A 17,802-nucleotide genomic window follows, 5' to 3' on the forward strand; every position below is an offset into this window, starting at 1 on the left:
TGATGAAACCTGGAGGGACATTATTTTCTTTTAAACATACTTAAATAATAGATTCTGCATTAATACTAGGAACATGATTTGCATTGTCAATTTTCTTTTCTATTTCAGCTTCTCTTTGTAACAATACACTCTCAGTTGGGAAGAAGAAACAGACTATTTAAATGAGTGATATATACATACATAATTTGAATAACAAGAGAGGATGATCTGCTTCTAGCTCATTCACAGTCTGATTCTATGAAAAGCAGAGCAGGGCTTCTAGTGATGGTGTTGGCTACCTTGTCAGCGCCTTCTTACATTAAATAGATGCAGGCACAGATATTCTTAAAGGGAAACATGGAAGGAGCAACTGGCCCTGCTGTCTCCCAGTCACGTGTTCAAGGATGAGCTACTTTATTTCTACAGGCTCAAGTTTCTGAGAATCGGTGATCTTTTAAAGCTCTTGAGGCTCTGACAAACTGTGTTTTCTTTTTTTTTTTTTACCCCATTATGTTAGTATTTGTCCTTTACAAAGTCAGCACCATTTATTGAGACGATAAGAAATACATTTTAAAATAGTGGAATGAGCAGCGTAAGACTCTAAACATGGAGAATAAATTTCTACCTAAAAATTTGCCCTCCAGCAATGCACCTCCAAATAGACCCGTAGTTCTCAACCTTCCTAATGCTGCCACCATATAATACAGTTCCTCATGTTGTGGCAATACCCAACCATAAAATTATTTTCATTGCTACGCCATAACTGTAATTTTGTTACTGTTATGAATTGCAATGTAAATATCTGATATGCAGGATGTATTTAGGCGACCCCTGTGAAAGGGTCGTTAGACCCCCCCCAAAGGGGTCGCGACCCACAGGTTGAGAACTGCTGAAATAGCCTTTTCAGACTTTTAAATTTTACCTCCCTTTGAAAATAAGTTTGTTCTTAATATTCAAAAACATTTTTGTTAAATCACTGCAAAGTTCAGGGGAAAAAAGCTTAGGGCTTGATATTTCAATTAGGAGTAATCATCAGTCTTCTAAACAGAATAATGTCATCAACATAAAGAAGCATGGATGGTTACCTAGGGGAATTCTTAAGCAATTGCAGACATTTTCAAGACTTAAAATCTAGATTGACTGTTCCATTTTTTGTAATCTCTGCTTGCTTTCTGTCTAGTGAACCACCTATCATCTTCTTCCCTTCCTGAAAGAATGGCTAGAGACTAAGGACATGGAGAAGCTTTCCTGTTTGAATTTTGCTGCTGATACCTTTTATTTATTTATTTGAGCTCTTACCTTGCATGTAATTAATAATTGATGCCAGTAGTTACCTCTTGTAGATAGATCACAAAGATTAATGAGTGTTGTTTTTAAAGTTATTTCTTCATTATTATCTTTCTGGATGGTGGGAGGTTAGCCCTATCTCTAAATAGGAGCACCTATAAGCTTTGGAAATGTTGCAATTAAGGAAGGGAGGGTGTCGTGCAGTTGGGACATGTTCTGTTAGTAGATGACTCATTATGCCTCTAAGATTCTAGGAACACTCTGCCCTTATCCCTTGTGATAAAAATAGGAGTACGGTCTTTGAAATGATGTTATTAATGCAAGTTGTGTAATATATATATATATATATATATGCATATAGATATGGTTTATGCATATAAAACTCTACAAAGTCTCCAAAAGTGTAATGAATCAATATAAATAATTGTTATAGTAACTCCTTCATAATATTGTGTGATTTTTGAACTGTTCTCAAAATAAATGAAAAAATTGAACATTCATTTATTCTCTCAAGTATTTATTTATTCACTCAATGAATGTTATTTGGTGTCTATGTTATGTTTTCTCAGTTTCTATCTAGGTTGTATTTTTACTAATTCCTTAAAGTTCTTATCATGTTGTTTATTCTTTGTGTTTTTTGGTTGTATCCTGAATCACAGTCTATACATTTGCGTTCCCTGTAATAGTAGGAGTTGAAGGCTTTCTGCTTTTATCTCTCTCTACTACATCTTGCATGAAAGAAACTCCTTTATATATTCTCTCAGTATCTTTCTGCATAGACACGCCCCCTGATTTTTATCTGGATGCATTGTCTCTACCTCAAAATTGTTTTTAGTATCTTTGGCAGTGAGTTGTGACTATACGATTAAGTGATGGCAAGACAATTATGAACAAATGATAGACACTCCTAGGAAGATGTCTTAAAAGGAAAGAGGTTTTTTTTAAAGCCGTCTCCATTTCTGTTTAGAATATTATTATATAACTGCAACTGTAGTGTCCACGTTGGGCTATTTGGAGATCTTGTAAATGGAGTGACAAAATAAAAGTAGCCTGTTTCTCTGACAACAGTCACTGGCTGTCCTCTCGCCATTTCTTTTTCATGAAAGAAAGATAAACTTTTACTGTTTAAGGATCTGTATTTAGAGTTTTGCTTAGGTCATAACTAAGTGTAATTTTAACTAACATAACTTAGAAAATTACTAAGCATATATTATGACCTAAATGAAAACATCCTAATTATTTGAAATTAATTTTTAAGTCTATGAACATAGGGCTTCATCCAAGTGCTACATCTTAACATAAAACAGATGCTATTCATATAATTAAAAGTTCCAGAGCTAATATTTATAATTTTTTTGTGTGTGTGGTTTTTGGCCAGGGCCGGTGCCCTACTCCTTTGAACCACAGGCACCACCCAATATTTTATGATTTTTAAAACTGTGTTTTGATTTCAAATTAGCAGAAACTCATACTTGGAAACTACAGATAAATATAAAGAATGCAATAAATGAGATAATATGTAATAAAATATATACAAAAATCATCCTAACGAAATTATCCAGAGGTGAGTTCTATTGCTTTATATTATTTGACAGTAAAGAGAGTACATCACCATCCATTCTATTTATTGCTCTGATTTTTCTTACTTTGCATGATTAAGATTATGTTATTAATGTATTTCTACTTTCTATTTATCCTTTGAAAATGATTTATGTATTCATTCAATAAATATTTATTCAGCACCTATTATGTACCAGGCACAATATTAACAACTGTGTAAGGACGTAAGTACAACCTATATATCCTACAATGTTATATAGCTCCAATTCCAGTCCTTAGGAAATAAGTAGATCTATTTGAATACATTTATTTTTCTTCCTTGTAAGCATATGGTTAAGCACTCATAAAGTAATCAAACTCACCATCTCTGTCTTGCCCATAGAATCTGAGGTTACCTAGAAATGAGGGAGATTGGCATCAATGTAGGGTTGCATGTTTAGCAAATAAAAATACAGATAGCCCAGCTAAATTTGAATTTCAGACGAGCACTGAATAATTATGTTGTATATATATATATGCCCTAAATATAACATGGATATACTTCCACTAAAAATAATTTTCATCAGAAATTACAATTAACTGGGTGTCCTATATTTTATCTACTGGCCCTATATCACTCTTGCTGGGCAGTAGACCACCCTCTGAGTAGAAATAGTTTCTATCATAAAACTCAGGTTGTGCTATATACAAATATTGATACAGGATAGCAGCATATTATTTAACTATTCCAGGGAATTTAGAGCACTAGCATGATACACATTTGCTTTCTAAATGCGTGACTTTGTGGTTTCTGTAATAACAAGCTTACCAGAATCTCATTTGACGTGGTACTAGGATGGAAAAAGAGAGCCTAAGATTCAACCTGCAACACAGAGTTAGGTAAAGCCAAGGATTGGGGAGACCTTAGTTCCTTTCTTCTTGACCATATCTCATATCATTCCTCTTGAATAAATGTGAATTTGAGCAACTGCAGGAATCTAGGGACATGACAAGTGTAGGACACCTCATCAATCATCTCATTACTATCGATAAATTTTCCATTTCTAGAATATATTTCTTTCTTCCTAAAAGCAAACACACAAGAAAAAGCAGGTGAGATGAAGTTTAATTCATATCAAATACTTTAAAATGCACTTGAATCTGTTTGAGAGAACTGGAAGAGGGGAAACAGAAACTACAGAAGTTAGTTCTTTTCCCTGAATAAAAATTAATAGACAAAAAAATAAAATCAGCATGGTAAAATATATTCCATCTTTGATATTGTTTGTGTATGCTGACGAGGATGTATCTGTATGTACTTGCGTGTGTATATGCGTGATATATTAGCTTCAACTCTCAATGCTTAAGAAAAATCTGTATTTATCAAACGTGTTTATGTTTCCAGTGGATATATTATGGGTTGAAAGCCCATCAAGGCTTTGTGTGAAGAGTTGTTAAGGCTGGATAGCTTGACATGTTTAACAGTTTCAGTAGTTCAACATATGAGGCTGAACAATGAAATTTGTGAACTCATCCTAGAAAATGTGCTACATACCTCATTGCTAAATATCATTGTGGTCACCTTTGAAGTGCTCCTCTAGGGAAGCTATGCATCAATGTCAGTGCCTAGTCCACCCTTCACAGCATTTTTTCTAGGATGAGTTTGCAAACTTAATTGTTAGACCTTGTAGGATGACAGCTCTGATGGTCATTCCAAAAAAAGTTTTAAATTGCTTTGAAGCATGGACTAGGCACTGGCATCAGTATATAACTTCCCAAGGGGAGCACTTTGAAGGTGACCATAGTAATTTTCAGCAAGGAAACATGTAGTACTATTTCAAAGATAAGTTTGCATAATTAATTTTCTGACCTCATACTTCCAGCTGTAAACCATCTATATTCTTTGTTAACAGAGCATTGTTAGCTAGATGATAGTTTTAAATTAGGTGAAATTTAACATATTCTTATACTTTTCTCTTAATAAAGAATGAAGGGTAGAATGTAACTGAATGTCTACAACTATTTAGCATAGTTACATAAAACAAAAAAAAATTATTTATATTTGAAGACTTTTTAGGTACAATAATCCTGTGGGTGAAATTCAAAGAATGAGAAAAAGAACAGAAGGAAAGTAAGGCAAGAGAGAATGTAAGAAGAAAAACAATATGTGAGAAATATACAAATTGAATGTAATCCTTCTCAACCTGTGGGTCACTACCTCTTTTTAATAATTAAAATACATTGTAACATTAGGAAGGGTGAGTGCTTTTTTTTATGAAAATAGCAAAAATAATTCTAAAACTTTTTTAGGAGTACAAAAGACCCTGAATAGCCAAGGTAGTCCTGAGAAAGAAAAACAAAGATGGAGGTATCACACTCTCAGATTTTAAAATTATATGACAAAGCTATAGCAATCAAAACAGTATGATACTGGGATAAAAACAGACTGATGGATAAATGGAACAGAGTAAAAACAGCAGAAATAAGCCCAAGCATGTGCATGTAATTAATTCTTGACAAGAGCACCAAGAAAACACAATGGAGAGGAATCTCTTCAATATATGAACATATTCTTCTCAGCAAAGTATCTCAAGAATGGAAGAAAAAGTATCCAATGTACTCAGCTCTACTATGAAACTAATTTATCTCTTTCATATGAAAGCTATAACCCAATTATAGCCTAAGAATACGTAAAAGGGGAAGGGAGGGGATGGGCGGGGGGGGGGAGGATGGGTAGAGGGAGGGTAATTGGTGGGACCACACCTATGGTGCATCTTACAAGGGTACCTGTGAAACTTACTAAATGTAGAATATAATTTTTTTAACACAATAAAATATATATATATATATATATATATGGTGTTGGAGAAACTGAATGTCCACATACTAATAATAAAATTGGACCCTTGTCTTAAACCAAACACAAATATCCACTTGAAATGGATTAAAGATCTAAATGTAAGACCTGAAACTGTAAAACTCCTAGAAGAAAACAGTGGAAAACCTCCTTGACATTGACCTTACCAATGATTTTTTTTTTTTTTCTTTTTGGCTAAACATGAAAACCATAGGTAGCAAAAGCAAAAATAAATAAATGTGTTTATATCAAAATAAAAAGCTTATGCACAGCTTCCACCCACAAGCCAATAAGATGACAAGGTACGCTATGAATTAGGAAAAAATATTCATGGACTAGATATCTGATATGGAGTTAAATACACAAAATTTACAATGAACTTGCATACCTCAATAGCAGTAATAATAATAGGGATAATAATAATTCAATCGAAGAATAAGCAAAGGAGCTGAATAGGTATTTTTCCAAAGAAGACACAGCATGGCCAATTGATATTTGTAAAGGTACTCAACATTATTACTCGTTAGAAAAATGAAAATCAAAATCACAAGGAGACAGCGCCTTACCCTTGTTAGCATGGCTATTATCAAAAAGATAAGAGGTAAGTTTTGGTGAGTGTGTAGAGAAAGGGAAACCCTTGTATGCTGTTGGTGGGAATATAAATTGGTATAGTCATTATGGAAAACAGTATGAATGTTCCTCAAAAATTAAAAATAGAAGACCATATGACCCAGTAATCCCTCTTCTAAATAGATAGATATCGATAGATAGATAGATGGATAGATAGATAAAATCACCATATCAAAAGATGATTTATGCACTGCTGTGTTCACTGCAAAATTATTCACAATAGTCAAGATATGTGAACAACCTATGTGTCTTGATGGATGAATGGTTAAAGAAATTATGTGTGTGTGTATGTATGTATATATATGTGTACCCACATATAGCAATACTATTCAGTCTTTGAAAAGGAAGATGTTATCTTACATGAGATAAGCCAGAGACAGGTGGAAAAGTACTGTATATCCTTATATGTAAAAACTAAGAAAAAAATCAAATACAGGGTAACAGAAAGCTTACAAAACAAAACAAACAAACAAACAAAAAAAAAACAGGCAGTGCCTGTGGTTCAAAGGAGTAGGGTGCCAGCCCCATATGCCAGAGGTGGCGGGTTCAAACCCAGCCCCTGCTGAAAACTGCAAAAACAAACAAACAAAAAACAATGAAAAAGGTACCTGTATGAAATGATGGGTGTGTTAATTGGCTTGGATATTATAATCAGGAATCTGTTTCACTCTGTATATGTACAACAAAACATGCTGTATACCTTAAATATAAAAATATAATACATTTTGAATTTTTTAAATGTGAACTGCAGAGAGGAACAGTGAGAGACAGAGCCTGACAATATTTTAAAAAATTGATTTCTTGTTATTTTCTCCATAGAGCACTTGCCACACAAATACTTCCCAAAAGCTTCTAAAAATAAACATTGACAAAATCATTTCAAATAACTTTTCTTCTTAGACAGCATATGATAAAATCTGAACCTAAAGCATTTATTTGGTTTTATTTGAAGTGCAATATCAGAGACCTTGATTTTTAATGAGATACAAAGGATGTTTATTACAGGGAGTAAAAGTGTCTGTTTCCCCATCTGTGGAAATGACAAAAATAAATGGAAACAAATATATATGTAATCCTTCTAATAGCATATGTTAGATAACAGAGCCATGAAGAATATGACGGAATCTTTTTTTAAATTTCAGGCTTTCCATCATGCTAATTATTATTATTATTTGGGGGGGGGTCGCAGTTGTCATTGTTGTTTGGCAGGCCCGGGCTGGGTTCGAACCCTCCAGCTCCAGTGTATGTGGCTGGCACCCTAGCTGCTGAGCTACAGGTGCTGAGCCCATTATGCTAATTATAATAAGTTATTTAGATATCTTTTATTTCTTTTCTTTTTTTTTTTTTTTTGCAGTTTTTGGCTGGGGCTGAGTTTGAACCCACCACCTCCAGTATATGAGTCTAGCGCCCTACTCCTTTGAGCCACAGGCACCGCCCTATTCAGATATCTTTTATTTAAAAAAAGAACAGAAAGGATAAGGGTAGAGATAGCTATTTTGTGAAATTTTCATTTACAAATTCCATAATTATAAGTTACATGTTTTGATGTATAATCATACCTCTTTTATTTGAGTTAGTATGTTCTCAAGGGAAACATTCAGTTGATTCATTATATTCTCCAATGAAATTGACTACTATGTGCTAAGCTGTCATAACACTATTATTTAAGATAAAATTAATTCCCAGGATATTTGTTGTGTATTCAGGTGAGTCTTCAAGAGTCTTATTTGGTGTCACAGAAAATATATTTCAGTTAAATTTTAACCAATAATTATTGAAATGCATATTTTGAGTTCAAATATCTGGACAATACAAAAATAAATAAATTGCAATGATATTGGTAAATATGCATTAGGAAAGTATATGGAGCAAAACTGATTACAGTAGAAATAAAAATATTATTTTCACCGCTTTTTTCTCAAAATAAACTTCTCTAAAAGGTTTTATTAGATTCATTATAAAACACTCATTGCAGGGAATAAGCCCGTTCAGTCAGTGGATTTTTGCAGCTGTATGATGAAGTTAAGCATATATGTACATGAAGTGTCTGGAACAAAGTAGGCAACAGATAAATGCAAGCTATAAATTTCATTTATGTGAATGTTCTTGATTCTAAGGAAAAAATGAATTGTCTGCTTCCTCTTTTAAAATATTTCTCAATTCCTAGATTGCTGCAAATATATTCTCTGATGTAGAACCACATAGTAAGATAAGTCATTTCAAATTATGTTGAAAGTTGATAAGTTGACTCACAAAGTACATATATTCACAGAAAAACATAAATGAATATGCAAATAAGAAATCACTAGCTAAAAATGAATATAAAAATTCTTCAGCTCTTTCCTTGTAAGTACAAATAACCAAATCATCTGGAGGTCAAAGGACACTTATAAAAGATGCAAATACCAAGAAAAATGTTGGATAATTTCAAGCTAGTTCATGCACAATGCATAGTGTAACCAACTTTGATCTCTGACATTTTAGATGTTGAGTGGAATACAATTCATTTTTACCATTTCTAATACAGATCATATTTGATCTGCAACTTACATTGAGAAGATGCAGAATGAACTTTATGCCACAGCTTTTTGTCTTTTATCACAATACACAATTTTCGCAGATGTCTGACTGTGGGGTTTTACTATGATAGTGGTGCCTTTCTCAGCCAAGATTGTCATAAAATTGTTATTCTTTAAAACAGAACATAATTCCAAATAGAACACAACAAGACACTGTGTATTTTTTCTCAAAAATATTTTTAAACCAATCAAATAGAGTTGTCCCTGGAGGTATTTCAGAATTGGAAGGTAAATATATACATGGTTGAATATTGTTACATGATGATTCCTGCTTTTTGAAAAATATAACTGATTAGGAAAAAAATGATCCCAATTTGGAAATACATTGTAGCTGTCACCTTCTGAAACAGATACAATGATAGACAACCACAGAAAAAGTTGAAAAAATAATACATGTTATTTGATTTTGATATTTTAAAGTCTTGGGCATATGTCACTTATTATGGCCTGGTAGAATGAAGGAATCATAAACTCAGTGAGTCAGGCAAGGAAAGAAAATTCTGGCAGGTGAAAGCTTAGATACTTCTAGCAAGGGATGGATCTGATGCTATAATGTAGATGTGGCCCGATGAGGTACAAGTCATTTCTGCTGGATAAGACTCAAGAAGACTTCAGGATGTTAACAATAACTAAATAAAAGGCGTGGAGGACCCCAACACTGCAGCTAGGTTCTGACGGGCCTATTTAATGCTAATCTTTTGCAAAAAAACTTCTGTGGAATAATGTCTATCCAACTTGAAAACATACACGCCTTAAGCCATGAAATCTGTGACTGTTCTACCTCATCTGGCAAAAAGATCCTTGTAGATATGATTAATTAAAGATCTTCCCATGTGGCAAGTATCCTAGATTTTTTAAGGGGGACTCATGTAATCACAAGGTTCCTAATGAAAGATGGCAAGAGGGTCAGAGTTAAGAAAGGACATGCAACAACAGTAGCAGAGGTTGAGTGACACGGCAGTGACAGAAGCTGACAAGGCAGGGAATGAATTCTCATCACCAGAAGGGAACTCCGCCCACACACTGATTGTAGCCCACTAAAAGCCTTTGGGCCTTCTGACCTCCACAATTACACAATAGTTCTCATTGATTACTAAGTTTATGGTAATTTGTCACAGCAGTAATAGGAATATAATAAACAACGTTACTTTTTCTCAATGATGAGTCAAGAAATACTGCTACTTATTTAAATGGACCCAGGAAAAATGCATCTTTGCAGTCTATTTGCAGTGTCTGGAAAAGTAACAATATGTGTTCATTCACCTAGTGTTCTCTCTGAGTTATTCTTGGCTTGGTAGTAATATATTTTTTCCAATTATGAAAGATTTAAAAAGCTACGCTTCTTAAGATGCTATTGAAGCAGACTATTAATGAAGTACAATGTAGCAAGCTCTATAATATTATAACGACTGTATTATATCATTTTCTTTGTTTATGTTCTACCTGTCTTTCTAAAATTTTTCTCACCCTTTCCTGGATCACACCCTTCGGACAAGGGTACACCTTTATCAATTGCAAAACACAACTCTTCCTACAACCTTTGGTTTTCTCTTCAGTTTAGATAGATGATCATCTTACACCTAGTTTGGGCAGAAAGGCAATGGTATTTATGACTTTCAGTGTTCATTTTTTGTTTTTGAGTCCATCTTTATCTCCCATACTTGGCGGTAACCTTATTCAGACTAGTGTCCCTGTCTGTTTCATCTGAATTGTCGTTCTCACACATACGGTCTTTCATCTAGTCAGCGTCCTTAAACATTTTATAAACATACTATATTTAAGCTCTCTCTGAGCCTGCCGTGTGATTTTGTATGCTCTCAGAAATTATTATTTTTATGTTAGGATGTAGAGATATTATAAGTCTTTTAAATTACCCTTTATAAGAACAAAAGTAAAAATAAGTGAAGCTTTCTTTGGTTATATTTGTTGGTTAATTCTAGAAATAAAAACATAGTTATTGCTCACTGCTCAAAGATAGCTTTTCCCCCTAACAGAGAATGAAAATATTGTGATCTTTAGATAATCCTCAGATCATATAATATCAGATATGAGAAAATGGAAAATATTTTCAAATTATATATAAGAAAATAATAGTATTTGAGAAATAATAATAGAGACAGAGTAAAAGTCAGTTGATGGTAATTATTCTTATGCTTTCCACATAGGCATAAAGTCTTTACCAAAAATCAGCAGTAAATTAACCGAACAGGAAGATTTAATATAATAATCTAAAAATGTTATTTGGCTTCTAACTATTTTCTATAGCTGTATAACAGGCAGCAGACAACTCATGCAATTTTTTTAGATTTCTCATCCACTGATTCCCTAATATCGTGTCAGCTCGTTTTTAGAAGTTATGCAGACTGCTGAGAGATGAGCAATATGTATCAAGGCTGCAGATAAAAGTATAATTATAGGTAAGAAAGCAAGATCTCGTTTCCAAGAGATTTTAAATTAAGAAAACGAGTACTTAAGTGTAAGATTATTAACCTCTAGATCAAATAGTGCTTTTCAATTATTTATTCTTTAATTTTTTTTTTAATTTTAGAAAAATACTGATATTTACTCTATTGCCCATTCTGGAGTGCAATGGCACAATTATAGCTCACTGTAACCTCGAACCCCTAGGCTCAAATAATCCTCCCAAGTATCTGGGACTACAAGTATACCACAATGCTCAGTTAGTTCCTTTTTTTTTTTTTAGAAGGTCTCGTTCCAAGTGGTTCTCCCACCACTCTCAAAGTGCCAGTTCTACAAGAGAGCCACCACACAGTCTCTTGTTTTTAAATTCTTTTTTTTTTTCTTTTCAGACAGAGTCTCATTATGTCACCATCAGTAGTGTGCGGTGGCATTACAGCTCACAGCAACCTCAAACTCTTGGACGTAAGCGATTCTCTTGCCTCAGCCTCCCATGTAGCTAGGTCTACAGGCACCCACCACAACAACTGACTATTTTTTCTTTTCATTGTAGTTGTCGCCTTTGCTTTAGCAGGCCCAGGCCGGGTTCAAACCCGCCAGCCCAGTGTATGAGGCCATCGCCCTAAACACTAAGCTACAAGTGTGAAGCCTGTTTTTAAATTCTTATCAGAGTATTTTTATGGCATTTTCACTTAACTTAAAGTGTATTGATGAGTTTCTAACATAGGTAAGATTGTCTGCCTGCAATCTATATAAAAACATTTTTATTAGATGCTTTTTATTTATTTTTTTTACTCTAAAGTCTGGTTAACTTTTATAATAAGTTTGTAATTTTACCTGCTAGGGGGAAACATCCTATACCTCCTTATGTATTCTCAGTGGTGGTGATTTACAAAGTAGACTCATTACCTGGTTTTCAAAAATAGTGATTTCTACTTAATAAAAATTCTGATTCTATGCTATGATGTGTCAACACAAAGAACCCAAATTCTACAAAATAATTTAAAGAGTTTTTTCTGGGCTGACTAAGTATGACCATATCCTAGAGAGCTAGACCCAAGAAACCTTGAACGAGTGATCTTGATGTGGTTGGGTAACAGTTGATTTTATACATTTTACAGAGAGAAATTACATGGAAAGTTGCAAATCAGTTCTTGAAGGTGTACACTGGTTTGGACCAAAAAGCCAGTACATCTAGAAGCAGATGATTACAGTTTATAGGTGGGTTTAAAGGTTATTTTATTTGTATTGGTTAAAGAAATTAAGCTTTCTCTAGAGGCATAGAATCTTTTCAGTTACGATAAGGAAGTGTGCTAATCAGGGACAAGCCACAAGACACAGCAGGCATATGCTGAGAATCAAGTGATCTGGTAAGTAAATTGATGACCTGCAGATGTGCTTTCATCTTTGCCTTAGGTGGCATTAAGGTTGTTGATGTCTTACTCTTATAAGCATAACTCCAAAATGACAGGGCATAGCCGGGCGTTGTGGCGGGCGCCTGTGGTCCCAGCTACTCGGGAGGCTGAGGCAAGAGAATCGCTTAAGCCCAGGAGTTGGAGGTTGCTGTGAGCTGTGTGAGGCCACAGCACTCTACGCAGGGCCATAAAGTGAGACTCTGTCTCTACAAAAAAAAAAAAAAAAATGACAGGGCATACCTAGACATGTCTGATCTCTCTTCTCCTTGTGGATAACAATTCAATTCAGCTTTAAGATTTGCCTTTTGTTTTACTTTTTGCATACCTCTTTCTGAGAGAGGATTCATTCAGTTGGGTCAGAGCTCTTAAGACTTAATTTTAGTAAAAACGAGAAATCAGGCATATGGAGAAAGATAGCCGACTAGAGGTATATCCTTACCAGGCACTTGTGGTAAGACAGGGGAGAGAGAAATTCAGCCAACTCTGAATGGGGAATCCTACCTCAATACATCACTTCCGGGCAGAGTGAAGCAGTAGGGGACTCCAGGTGCCAATGAAGAGGTTTGGAACTGAGGAAGACCAGCATAAAAGGTTAGTACCAGGATACAGGCAGAGGTTGGCAGGCCCTCCCACAGAGGCCTAGAGATAGGAAAGGGGTTACTGCAGTGTTTTTGTTTTGGACTGGGCTGCTTTCTGGAGCTGCTTTGCAATGGCTTAAGCAAGCAGATAAACTTAAACAGTGTCTGACACCTGGGATTGAATACTGGGCAGGGTGGAACTCCCATTGGTTTGGCTACTAGCAGGGTAACACCCTTATGGGAAGGCTGCTCAGAAGGAACAGTCCACACAGTCCTAGTGCCTGGCCAGCTCTAGCATGCCTGCTGAGCTGAGGCAGTCATTCTTGGGGTGAATTGAATGGCTCCCACACCTAGGAAGGCCACTTTGTTGTCAGAGGGCACTTTTTGTAAGGTCAAGACATGCATCCTAAGAAATCTGGCAGGAGCTTCAGGATCCTAATCCCACAGGGACTTGAATGCTGGCAAAGCAACCAGGCCTTGATTGAGGGCAAATGTATCAGGAAGACAGGACCCAGTCTCCTATGCAACTAGAGAGTGACTTTCAGCCCCCCATCTTACCCAGCAAAACCAGTGTGTGTATTCTCCATCTTGTAACACCATAGCACCACCTGGTGTCAGGCTATACACACACATATACACACAAATACACATTTTTTCTTTTTTGTTTCTTTCTTTCAATTTTTATCCTTAGGTTTTGTTTTTTCCTTCATTTGTATTCCATTTGGTAATATTTTTATTTTTTCATTTTTAATTTCTTCAATATCAAGGACTTCTCTATTTTGTTATGGTTTTCAAGCCCTCTTTACTCTTTATTTATTTTTTTTATTATTTTTTTTTTTTTTGAAGAAACAGAGTCTCACTTTGCCACCGTAGAGTGCCATGACGTCACCCGGCTCAATGCAACCTCCAGCTTTTGGGCTTATGTGATTCTCTTGCCTCAGCCTCCCGAGCAGCTGGGATTACAGGCGCCCGCCACAACGCCTGGCTATTTTTTGGTTGCAGTTTGGCCAAGGCCAGGTTTGAACCCACTACCCTCGGTTATGGGGCCGGCGCCCTATTCACTGAGCCACAGGCACCACCCTACTCTTTATTTTTTATTTCTCTCCTTTTTTCTCTCTTTTGGTAGAGATTTTTCTACTTTTCTCATCTTTTCCACATAAATTTCTCATAAAACAGAAAATGTCACATTTTTTCTTCATATTATATAACTGTATTATTAATTTTATTTATCTATTTTCCCTTACTCTGATGGGTAAAGGGCATGGCATTGATCTGACTAGGGTTCACAGTGTTGGTCTGGCTCTATAAGTAGGTCATGAGCTCAAAAGTGTCTTTCTCGCTTTGGTCTTTGGTAAGATAGTATTGGTAGGTTCCACTGAAACATACTTTGCTTTTTGTCTATATTTGCCAGTGGCGGGGTCTTGCCTTAGCCCAGGGTGGTAAGCAGCACCTGACTTCAAGAGACCCATACTACCCAGCCCCTACAAAGTACTGCAATTGTGAGTATAGGTCAAAGTACCCTGCCAAACACCACCATTTCTCCTTTCTCTATCTCTCTTTTTGTCCTCCTTCTCTTCTTTTATCCAATTATTTCCTTTCACACACCCATTTTTCTCTTCTTTATCTTTTCCTTTCCTTTCTCCCTTCACACTATTAACCCCCTCTTCCTTTTGGACTTATGCCACTTTAACAGCTATGCTCAAAGACAAGGTGATTGAAGTGAAGGAGGCAGTGAGAGGAAAAGCAAGGGAATGAAGTGAACAAGAAGAAAACACACATGAGGAAGAAACAATAGAAAAATTCTGAAAACATGAAAAACCAGAAGACAGCATCCACCCAAAGGGATTATGAAACAGTGACCTACTGCAGAGGATTCCACATATAAGAAAATAATGGAAATGACAGGAAGGAAATTTAAAATACAGATGGCAAAAACAATAAAGAGAATTGATAAGAAAGTGGAAAATAATTAAAAGAAATTCCAAAAACAGAGCCAATAAATGAATGAAAGATATGAAGAATATAGAAAGGATATAGTAGAGCATGAAGATTTGGAGGAGTCAATTAAGGAACTTAAAGATTCCATAGAAAATATTAGTAACAGATTAGACCATGGAGAAATAAGGATCTCAGAGTTAGAGGATAAAGCTCTTGAGATAAACAGGTCATAAAAGAAGCAGAACAAAAGAAAGAGAAAGGGCCAGGAGTAGTAGATCATGCCTGTAATCCTACCAGTCTGGGAGGCTGAGGAAGGTGGATTGCCTTAGCTCAGGAGTTTGAGACAAGCTTGAGCCAGACCAGCTAGGAAAAAAAAAAAAAATCTAGGCATTGTGGCAGGCACCTGCTATAGTAATCCCATGTATGTGGGAGGCTGAGGCAAGTGAATTGCTTAAGCCTAAGAGTTTGAGATTGCTGTGAGCTGTGATGGCAGGTACTCTACCAAAGGTGACAAAGTGAGGCTCTGTCTAAAAAAAAAGAGAGAGAAAGAAAGAAAACATTCACATAGAGAATTATGGGACTTCAAAAAGTACTAAAATGTACAAATTATAGACATTCCTGAGGGAAAAGAAGAACATCACAAAGGAATGAAAGCCCTATTGTAAGATGTCATAAATGAAAATTTCGTAAGTATCACTAAAAATTTTAAAACACCCTTTTTAGAGGGATATCAAACCCCGAGTTATCTCAACAAAAACATAGCATCTTCGAGACACAATGTAATGAATCTGTCCCAAGTCAAAATGAAACAGAAAATTCTGCAAGCAGCCAGGAGTAAACACCAATTTACATACAGGGGGCATATCCATCAGTGTGATAGCAGACTGTTTAGTTGCAACTTTCCTTGCCAGAAGAGAATGATAATCCACCTTTAACCTTCTTAAACAAAACAATTTTTAGCCCAGAATTCTGTATACTGCAAAACTAAGCTTCAAAATAGATTAAGAAATCAAATCTTTCATTGATATGAAAACATTGAGGAATTTTGCCAGAACAATACCAGCTCTACAGGAAATACTTAGACTTATTGTCCACATTAAACATCACAATGGACCACCAGCAACTAAACACCCATAAACTAAAGGACCAAATTTTGCTTCCACAATGGCACAAAGAAAAAAGTTTAGCAATGGACATCCACAAAATAAGATGAATAGAGCTCCTTCACACTTATCAATTCTCTCAATTAATGTAAATGGCTTGAATTCTCCACTGACGAGCACAAACTAGACAACTAGAGAAAAAAGCACACGCCATCTATAGAAACACACCTATCCTTGAAGAACAAAATAAGATTCAGGATAAAGGTCTGGAAAACAATCTTCAGGCTAATGCCAATCAGAAGAAAGAAGGGGTCATAAATTTATTTTCAGGTACAAGTGGATTTAAAGCAAAGCTACTAAAGAAAGACCAAGATAGTCACTTCATACTAATCAAGGGGACAGTACAACAAGAGGATATTTGAATTCTAAATATTTATACACCCAACTTAAAGGCTCTCAGATATATGAAATAGACCTTAATTGGTCTGAGCAATATGATATCCTATAATACCATAATATATAGGGACTTTAACACCCTTCTGACCAAACTGGATAGACACTCTACACAGAAACTGAAGATATCAGGGCGTTAAATGAGACTCTAGAACAAATGGACTTACTAGACATATACAGAACATACAATCCCAAAGCTTAGGAATATACATTCTTCTCGTCAGTCCATAAAACATACTCCAAAATAGATTATATCCTCAGATATAAATCAAACCTCAACTATTAAATTAAAAGAATTAGAATTTTACCTTGTAACTTCTCAGATCACAAAGCAATAAAGGTGAAATTCAATACTAACAAAACTGTCATCTCTACACAAAGGCATGGAAATTAAACAACCTTATGCTGAAAGAGAGTTGTGTCAAGGAAAAGAAAATTACTGAATTCCTCAAACACAATAACAATCTATAAGCTACCAATACCTGTGGGATACTGCAAAAGCAGTCCTGAAAGATCAAAAAAAATAGAAAGAAAGCATATCAAGAACCTAATGAATAATCTTAAGAAAATGGAAAAAGAAGAGCAATCCAATCCCAAGCCTAGTAGAAGAAAAGAAATAACCAAAATTAAATCACAAATAAATGAAATTGAAAACAAAGGAAATAGTCAGAAAATTAATGAAAAAAAGTTTTTTTCCAAAGATAAATAAAATTGATAATAAAACTTTGGCTAGATTAACTAGAAACAGAAAAGTAAAATCTCTAATAACAACAATCAGAAAAAAAATGGGAAATAACAATAATAGCTATATAAGAGATTATCTCTGACTACTACAAGAAATTCTATGCCCAGAAATTTGACAATATGCAGGAAATGAACTGACACTTGGAATCACACCATATCCCTATATTTAACCAGGAAGAAATAGAGCTCTTGAACAGACCGATATCAAACATTGAGATAAACAATAAAAAATTGCAACAAATAAAAGCCCTGGACCAGATGGCTTTCACACCAGAATTATAT

The sequence above is a fragment of the Nycticebus coucang genome, chromosome 3 (genome assembly GCF_027406575.1).
Source record: "Nycticebus coucang isolate mNycCou1 chromosome 3, mNycCou1.pri, whole genome shotgun sequence".
In the NCBI taxonomy this organism is placed as follows: domain Eukaryota; kingdom Metazoa; phylum Chordata; class Mammalia; order Primates; family Lorisidae; genus Nycticebus; species Nycticebus coucang.